This window comes from Theropithecus gelada, chromosome 7b (genome assembly GCF_003255815.1).
Source record: "Theropithecus gelada isolate Dixy chromosome 7b, Tgel_1.0, whole genome shotgun sequence".
Lineage (NCBI taxonomy): Eukaryota > Metazoa > Chordata > Mammalia > Primates > Cercopithecidae > Theropithecus > Theropithecus gelada.
The window spans coordinates 82,313,934-82,323,187 of NC_037675.1; the positions used below are offsets into that span (position 1 = coordinate 82,313,934).

Below are 9,254 nucleotides of genomic sequence, written 5' to 3' on the forward strand. Positions count from 1 at the left end.
GGGAGGGAGGGAGGGAGGGAGGGAGGGAAGGAGGGAAGGAGGGAAGGAGGGAGGGAAGGAAGGAAGGAAGGAAGGAAGGTCTTTATCAGAATGAATTAAATGGATTCATGTAACCACAAATATTCCCATCTCCCAAATACTCCAAGCACCAGCATTATAGAAATTTCAGAGAGGTGTACATATCTGATAAAGGCCTGATAAGCCTCTTAGGGTCATTCATAATTAGTGATAACAAGATACCAGAAACAAGATTTAAAAACTAAAAGAAAAACTCACAAAAATAGTTGCGTTATATGGGAACCAAAGGGTTAATCAGCTCTTTCAAAAACACAAGAAAAAGAACAGTCCGGTTGTAAAAGACTCAAAAGATATATAAACAGACAATTCACAGAAATCAAATGACCTTAACAAATGCTATTTGTTATTTCACTAAATAATTGCAAATTAAAATAATAAAATGATATTCTTGTCTATCTGTTTTATACAGATGAAAAAAACCTCTCACAGGGTTAGCAAAGTTATACCTTGTTGTAAGAGTATTAACTATAAAAAACTATATTAACATGTATATCTACTATGTACCCACAAAAATTAAAAATTTAAAAAAAAAAAAAGCTACATTAGCTTTTCTGGAGAAAATCCTGGCAATACAAGTAAAAATAAATAATACAGGCCAGGCGCAGTGGCTCATGCCTGTAATCACAGTATTTTGGGAGGCCAAGGTAGGAGGACTGCCTGAGCCCAAGAGTTCGAGATGCGCCTGGGCAACATAGTAAGACCTTGTCTCTACAAAAAAATAAAACAAAATTAGCCAGGTGTGGTAGTGCACACCTGTAGTCCTAACTACTCGGGAGGCTGACGTGAGAGGATTTCTCAAGCCTGGGAGGTAGAAGCTGCAGTGAGCCAAGATCGCACCACTGCACTTCAGCCTGGGTGACAGAGTGAGACCCTGTCTCAATCAATCAATCCGTAATATACATAGATGTTGACCCAGAAAATCTATTTCTATGACTATTATCCTAGGAAGATAAAAGAAGATGTTTATATAGATACATTTTACATATAGACATATGCATAAGAATTTCACTGTAGAAATTCTTCAGAAATTTTAATTCACTCATCCATTCATCCATGAGCACATTCATTCACTCCACCCTGGGCAATAGAGTGAATGAATTTTTTTATACTTGTAAAAGAGTAAGAAAAAAATATAAATCCACTGGATAAGAATACATTAAATGTATCTAATCACTGGGATACTATGTATCTGTTAAAAGAGACAAGGTTGAATCCTAAGTGCTGACCTGTAACACTATGTTGTTACAAAAAAGAAAAACACACTATATGACAGTATGAATGTATTGAAACTACTTCATATCAGATTCAACCCAGAGACATTACATGGATAGTGTATTCTATAATATACATGCTAATATAGTTTTTAATAATCTAATAAATCTAGATTACTTTTATATTATTTCCAAAATTTCTGGACCAAATTATCCTAATAGGCCCCCCATCCAGCTCTAAAATTATTTAATCCTAATTTTTTTTTTTTTTTTTTGAGACAGCATCTTACTCTGTCACCCAGGCTGGAGTGTAGTAGTGTGATCACAGCTCACTGCAGCCTCAACCTGCTGGACTCGAGTAATCATTCCACCTCAGCCTCCTGAGTAGTAGGGACCAAAGGCGCATGCCACCATGCTTGGCTAATTTTTTTTTTTTTTTTTGTAGAGAAGGGGTCTTGCTATGTTGCCCAGGGTATTCTCAAATTCCTAGGCTCAAGTGATCCTCCTGCCTTGGCCTCCCAAAGTGTGGGATTACAGGCATGAGTCAGTGCACCTGGCCTAATCCTATAAAGTTTGTACACCATTGATCTTATACACAGTGTGTAGTATTCTTCTTTTTTTTTTTTTTTTTTGAGATGGAGTCTCGCTCTGTTGCCCAGGCTGGAGTGCAGTGGTATGCAAAGCTCCGCCTCCCAGGTTCACACCATTCTCCTGCCTCAGCCTCCCAAGTAGCTGGGACTACAGGCGCCCACCACCACACCCAGCTAATTTTTTCATATTTTTGGTAGAGACGGGGTTTCATTGTGTTAGCCAGGATGGTCTCGATCTTCTGACCTCATGATCCGCCCGCCTCAGCCTCCCAAAGTGCTGGGATTACAGGTGTGAGCCACCGCGCCCCACCACACAGTGTTGGTATTGCAAGGCCACAGTGTGTCTCCCCTCTACGTTTCAGAACCTTTTATTGAAGCACAATATGAAATCCAAAAGAAGGTCCAGAATTTTTATATCTATGTTGTAAATTTAAACTTTTAACATTACACCCTTAATTATCAATTATAATTCATGTTGAATTTATTTATGGAAATCACAAATTATAATGATCTCTTACCTCAATAATAAGGACTACTATACTTAAAAAAAAAAACTAATATAACTTTTTGAACATTGAAAGAGATGAATAACTACACAGTCTGCCATATATGGTACACTTAACCCAAAAATGTTGAATATGAATCAAACTCTATTAGAGGGCACTTATAAACAGCAATGAAGCCCCTTGGCAGTGGGTGGGACTGAAATTTGGAGTCAGAAGACCTGGAAACAATGACCACTCTTTTGGCTCCAGAATCCCAAACAAATCAAATAACCTGCGACTCAACTGCCTCCTTTGTAAAAGCATGATAAAGGAATTATATAATGCCTGTAAAAGGTGCCTGACAGAGTGCCTGAGACAAAATAGGTTCTCATTTTCTTGTTTAATAGAAACAGCTGCATCACTGTTGCTTTTATTAAGGTTAAGGACATCTCAACTTAACTAGTTTGTTCATCTGAATGTTTGTAACATTGTATACACAACCATTCTATACTTTATTTTTATACTATATATTAGAAAGGGGCTTCTTGTTTCCAAAACTCTATTTGTTGGCATAGTCTTTTCCACCATAAATATGCAAAAACATGTGTTATCTCCAAAATTCAGGGAGAAAGCATACTTACAAAGCACACCCCCAAAGCTCCGAGTTGCTCTTCTCTGAGCTCAACGCTCTTTTTAGGCACATATGTCTGCCTCCTATCATTTCTTCATGAGGTTCAGGGCAAAGGGCCTAGTCAAGCAGATGATCTTTGGTTGCCCCTAGACTTTCCCCAAACCACCTACAAATAAACAAAACAAGGGGTAAGACATACCTACAACTTTAAACATTTTCAAATAATGAAATATGAAAATTAGGTCCCTATGTACAGACTATGGCATAACGCAGTACAGAGAAAATGCTCCTAGAATCATTCAAAAGCCCAAGTGACCTCACTACAATTCTTCACATCCAAGTGCCCAGCCAACATATTGTCACTGGCGACTTCCATCCATGCCTGGTCATCCCTGGGGCTTGCCAGAGAGTTCATGCTCCAGTGTGAACCGCAGCCCAAGTCTAGCCAAAAGTACAACGCCATGAGCATGTCTAAAAGTTGGTAACTAAGTCAGGTAATACAGTTAACATGTTACTTCTGAGTGTGGTGACCCAATGGTACTTCTAAGCCAGTCTAACACTCCTAAAGGAAATATTTTATAAGCTGTCCAGTTCTTCCCATACTCAGTGCTACAATTAAATAAATAAAAGTAAAATGCCTTTGGTTGTAGGAAAGAGCTATGGATAGAAATGTTTTCAATTATTTGTGACTGCTTTCGAAGCAATCTCTAAGAATCCACAGGAAGTGATCCAGAGAACTGGGAGTTGTCTACATAAAAGGTAGATCTGGGAATACATCTATAAACCATTTCAAGGAAAAAAAAAAAGGTATTCTGAAAAAGCTAATCAAAATAAAACTGTCAAGAAACAGTTCAAAGAGACTCAGGTTATGCAATGGCAGACAAGATATGCTGAGAGAACACAGGTACACTGCACACTTCACTCTTCTAACAAAACAGCCACCATAACCCATGAGTCATAGGCACAACCAAATTTATGTATGCCAATGTGAAACTGCCGAAGTTTTAACCTTATCTCTGTGCTGTCCAGTACAGTAGTCACTAGACACATGGCTACTGAGCTCTACCTCCAGCCAGGTCAAGCTGACATATGCTATACACGTAAAATACACACCAGATTTTGAAGACTTAAAGTATTTTTTTTTAACGTATAGACAGGCATGGTGGCCAGCTACTCCGCAGGCTGAGATAGGAGAATCGCTTGAACCCAGGAGATGGAGGTTGCGGTGAGCCCAGACCGCGCCACTACAGTCTAGCCTGGGCAACAGAGCCAGATCACGTCTCAAAAAAAAAAAAAAAAAAGTAAAACTCTCAATAAGTTTTATATTACTCCATTGAAAACATTTTTCTATATTGTGCTAAATAAACTATTAAAATTAATTTCACCAGTTTCTTTTTACTTTTTTAATGTTGGTACTAAAAATTTAAATTCACCTGTGTGGCTCATGCCGTATTTGTATTAGACAACACTAATCTGCATAATTAATAAAAATAAAAAACAAATGCTGAGCACTTGCAGGGTGCCAGGCACTGTGCTAGATACTTTACATAATACTCAAATCAATGCTGCAATTAATGGCAGAGTTTTACCAGACGCCTACATAACAGATTGGCTCCATCAAACCAATAAAAGATGCAGCTGGGATTCAATGTCAGGTATTTTTTACGAAATAATTCAATTAAGGCACAGCTAACAGCTAAGGCTGGGGCAATTCCCATGATGGCACGGGAAAAAGAGCTCACTAATACAGCGTTCCCGAGAGTAGCAAGCTTTTTGTGACTACAAAACAGGTATTTAAAAAAAAAAAAATAAGTTCCATAGCAGGACAGGCAAGCAAATGTCAGACGGTTCTCTGAAGGACCTACCGAATGAGTCCAATCTCCTGTCCCTTAAAGCTTCACAGATGCTAGCGGTAGAGCAAGCTGCTCCCAAAGGAAGGACAATGCAGTCCAGATTCGCTGGATAATCTGGCCAGGACCTGACCGCGGACACCCCTGTCGAGGGAGGGAGGCCTCGGGATGACAGGCGCCCCGTCTCCCCTCACCTCTGCACACACTCCACCCATCCACGGCTCCACCCCAGATCCCGCGCCGCTCCGAGGTCCCCACCCCTGGGACGAGGGGAAGCGGGACTAAAACGTCTACAGTAAGACGGGGAAGTGGTCGAAAAAGGGCAAGGGGGAGGTGGGCGCAGGTACCTGAGACGGAGGATGACCCCAGCTCCTTAATGCCGGATCATCGCCTAGGCCCCACCCGGCTCCCGCGGCTACCAGTGACCCAGAAGGTGCAACTGACCAAACGCAGCGACTCAACCGACTCTGCTCTCCCCGGACTCGCAGCTATGGCAACTTGAACTAGCCGCCCAGCCACAGCGAGAGTACAGGACCCCGCTGCCGCCGCTTGGCCCTCTGGGAGTTGTAGTCCATCTCGGCCTCACCATCAAGGAGTTACCAAGGGAGAGGGTCCGGAAAAGGAACTACAAATCCCAGGATGACATACAGCTGGCCTTCGGGTAACTTTCCCGGAAAAGAAGCCTGATCCCTCGGCCGCGCCCTCTTGCCCTGCTCTATTTTTTTTTTTTAAAGGACGAGCCTCCTTTGTAGGAGGCAAACTCCAGATAGAAAGTGAATAAAAATGCTTCCTTAACCTTGACTGTAATTTTACTCCCTGGGGAACAAAAGGAGTCCCCGAGGACTACGGTAAGATGGGGAAGTGGTAGAAAAAGGGCAAGGGAGCGGTGGGAGGACAGGGAAGGACAATTTCTAGCACTGAAATGTAAAAATCCCCTTAATACCAGCGTCCAGTATATTGTTCCAAAGACTCACAAATTCTTAGAACCGGACGGGAACAGAGAAGATTATGTAGTCCAACCTGTTTGGCCTGGAAAGAAGAAGGGACTTGCCTAAGATCCTATGGCTCATTCCCGGCACACCGAAAGTAGATGTGAGACTGTCAGCTCATTACTGCTGCTACTTCAGTCTAGGTGTCATCCCCTCACTCTAGAACATAAAAGAAATGTTTTCCACTCAGGGGAGTTGGTTTCAGTCACGAAGAGAATGAAAACTTCAATAAAAAAACTGAACTTTGGAAAAACTAAGAAGTAACAAATTAGTCATGTAAATTGCCCTTCTTCTCCGCCAAAAAGACCACTTCCCCTTCCTTCTTTGAGGCTAAACTCAAGTATTACCTGATGTGTGAAAGCTTTCCTGGCTACGTGAAGAAGAGCTAGATAATGTTTAATAACAAGCGTTCCTTAATGTAATAATTCTGTGCTCTATACTCCATTTACCAGTTGGTCTCCTCTATTAGCCCTTCAAAGGGACCTAACCTTTTTTTAAATTTTCATCTTTCTTCTCACCCTTTCCTCACTTGCCCTTCTCCGTTCATATCCCCCTCTCTGTCTCTTTTTCTCTCTCCACCTTTCTCTCCTTCCGTCCCTCCTTACCCCTCCCCCGCAACAGGCAGAGTCATAAATAATTAGCACATAAATTTGATAGAGTCGAATTATTCGAATATTTTTGTCTATCCAACACTGAGACATAAAACTATCTCATATTGGTTTGAACATAAAATAATTCTTCTAAAGACCTCCTATGCATTTGCAATTTCAAGCTGTTTATTTGAAATTGTTCCTCAAGAATACACTCCACCGGACAGAGTTTAAGATAATTCAGAACAGCAATAAAATTGCCGCTTACGCATGCAGAGGCATAATAATAACTGTTTATTTGTTAACATTTTAACTTTTAAAACAATTCTATTCATTCATATAATTCAGTAAATGTATGCTGGATATTTCCAGGATCCAGACATTGTTTTATACACTGAAGGTGCAGTGAAAATAAATAAACATAGACCTTGCTTTCAAATTGCTCAGAGCCATGTGAGAGAAAAAGACTAATACATGACTACAAATCTCTGTGTAATAGAATACTGCATAGGTTTCTATGGAAAGACATAAAAGAGAAACTTTCTGAAGAAGTGATAATCAGATCAACCGCAGGAGAAATGTCTACCAAAAGAGCTAATGTAATCCTGAGCTACATTAATAAAAACTGATAGTCCACAGCTTTTCCTCCCTGGTTCAACGATATTTAGAGAATTGGATTCTATTATAGAGGCTTTATTTTTCAAAGTGATATTAACCAAATAAACATCACAGGACACAACTGGCACCAAAGGGTTAAAAAATCAGTTTTTGTTTTGTTTTGGTTTGTCTTTTTAGTTCATTTTGATCAAGAAATGCTTAAATATGTTATCAAATTCATAGCAGCTGTTTGTCAGCTATGATGTGCTCTTGGTCAACAGATATGGCATCCCAAAAAAATGTAGTGAAGTCAGGGCGGGGGCGCTGACTCAAGCCTGTAATCCCAGCACTTTGGGATGCCAAGGTGAGCAGATCACGTGAGGTCAGGAGTTCGAGACTAGCCTAGCAAGCATGGCGAAACGTCGTCACTACTAAAAATACAAAAATTAACCGGGTTTGGTGGTAGGCACCTGTAATCCCAGCTACTCAGGAGGCTGACGCAGGAGAATCATTTGAACCCGGGAGGCAGAGGTTGCAATGAGCTGAGATCGTGCCACTGCACTCCAGCCTTGGTGACAGAACGAGACTCCATCTCAAAAAAAAAAAAGTAATTAAGTCATATCACTGAATCTTCGTTTTTTGTGTCTTAACAAAATAGACAAAATGAGTTAAAGCCAACAAAATAGATTTTACCTGAAATTGTCTCATAACTCTCAAAGATATGTATTACTTTTAATCAATGTGGCCAACACACATTATACAAACACAATACCATAATCAAGCAGAATCATCTGAGCTTAGATTTGGAGAAACCTACAAAGAGTATTGATACGGTCTGGCTGTGTGTCCCCACCCAAATCTCATCTTGAATTGTAATCCCCACATATCGGGGGAGGAATCTTGTGAGGGATGATTAGATCATGGGGCAGTTCCCCCATGCTGTTCTCATGATAGTGAGTGAGTTCTCAGGAGAGCTGATGGTTTTATAAGAGGCTTTTGCCCACTTCTCTCCCCTGCCGTCATGTGAAGAAGGATGTGTTTGCTACCCCTTCTGCCATGATTGTAAGTTTCCTGAGGCTTCCCCAGCCATGCAGAACTGTGAGTCAATTAAACCACTTTCCCTTATAAATTACCCAGTCACAGATAGTTCTTCATAGCAGGGTGAAAATGAACTAATACAAGTATCATTTGCAGTACGCTTTGCAAACCATGTATTATAAGTAGGGGCACACGGAGGTTACATTATGTATTTGTTTACTAGGGATTTGATTAAATACCACAGAATGGGTGACTTAAACAACAAAAATTTGTTTCTTACAGTTCTGAAGGCTGCAAGTCCAAGATCAAGGTGTCAGCAAGTTCAGGTTCTCCTAAGGTCTCTGTCTTTGGCTTCCATTTTTTATCTGCATCTTCAAATAGGCTTTTCCCTGTATGAGCACATACATGGTTTCTCTCTCTTCTTATAACAACACCTATTATATTGAATTAGAACTTCATACTATAGCCTAATTTAACCTTAACTACCTCCTTAAAGGCCCCATTTTCAAAAACAGTAACATTGGGGGTTGAGGTTTCAACATGTCTTCCCCAAAATTGTACCTATTCAGGATTAGTGTCATCAATGATCTTCTCATTACATAATACCTGGATTGAGGTAGCTGCGGGAGATATTTTTGATATGCCTCACTCATATCACCCCTTAACTGGAAATGATTCTACCCACAGTGTTGGGCCCCCATGGCCTTGTTTATATTATACAAAGCCCCTACCTGTCTCACCGTGGCTGATTAGACAAACAGTAGACAGACACCTGAGACCATTTGGGCCAATTGGGCTCTTTATCCTTTGAGAATTGAAAATGGGGACTCAAGCTCCCAATTTGTTGCTAGAATAGTCTTGATGTACAGGTAAGAGCTGAGGCTGCCACAGAGAGGTGACCATCTTCACCTGTATTCAAGAAGCAGCTGATAATGCTAACCTGCAGAGACAGAGAAGTGAGTAAAGCAGTGAGAGGAAATAAACTACACAACTACAAGGAAATAAGCCCAAGAGAATACAGCCCCGGTTGCTGACAACTTCCAGGTTCCTGGATTCAAGCCTTGTTATTCCTGCTTGTATTTCCTGTACTTGTTTTTTCACGATACACTAGAGGCAACTGGAGATGGTTAAATGCACCGATTCTGGACCCAAACCACTTGGGTCCAAGTCCATTATAGTACCTATCAGCCATGTT

At 40.8% G+C, this 9,254-nt stretch overlaps 1 protein-coding gene across 2 annotated transcripts in view; it reads right to left on the reverse strand.

Moving 5' to 3' along the window:
- CEP128 (centrosomal protein 128) overlaps nt 1–5,397 on the reverse strand; it is a 466,370-nt gene extending 460,973 nt beyond the window's left edge. For both annotated transcript variants that reach the window (XM_025391920.1, XM_025391921.1), the window contains exons 1-2: nt 5,193–5,397; nt 3,006–3,161 (exon numbers count right to left, since the gene is read on the reverse strand). The gene's annotated coding sequence lies outside the window, so the exon portion shown is untranslated. The remainder of the gene's footprint in view (nt 1–3,005; nt 3,162–5,192) is intronic.
- Nucleotides 5,398–9,254: the final 3,857 nt, after the last annotated feature.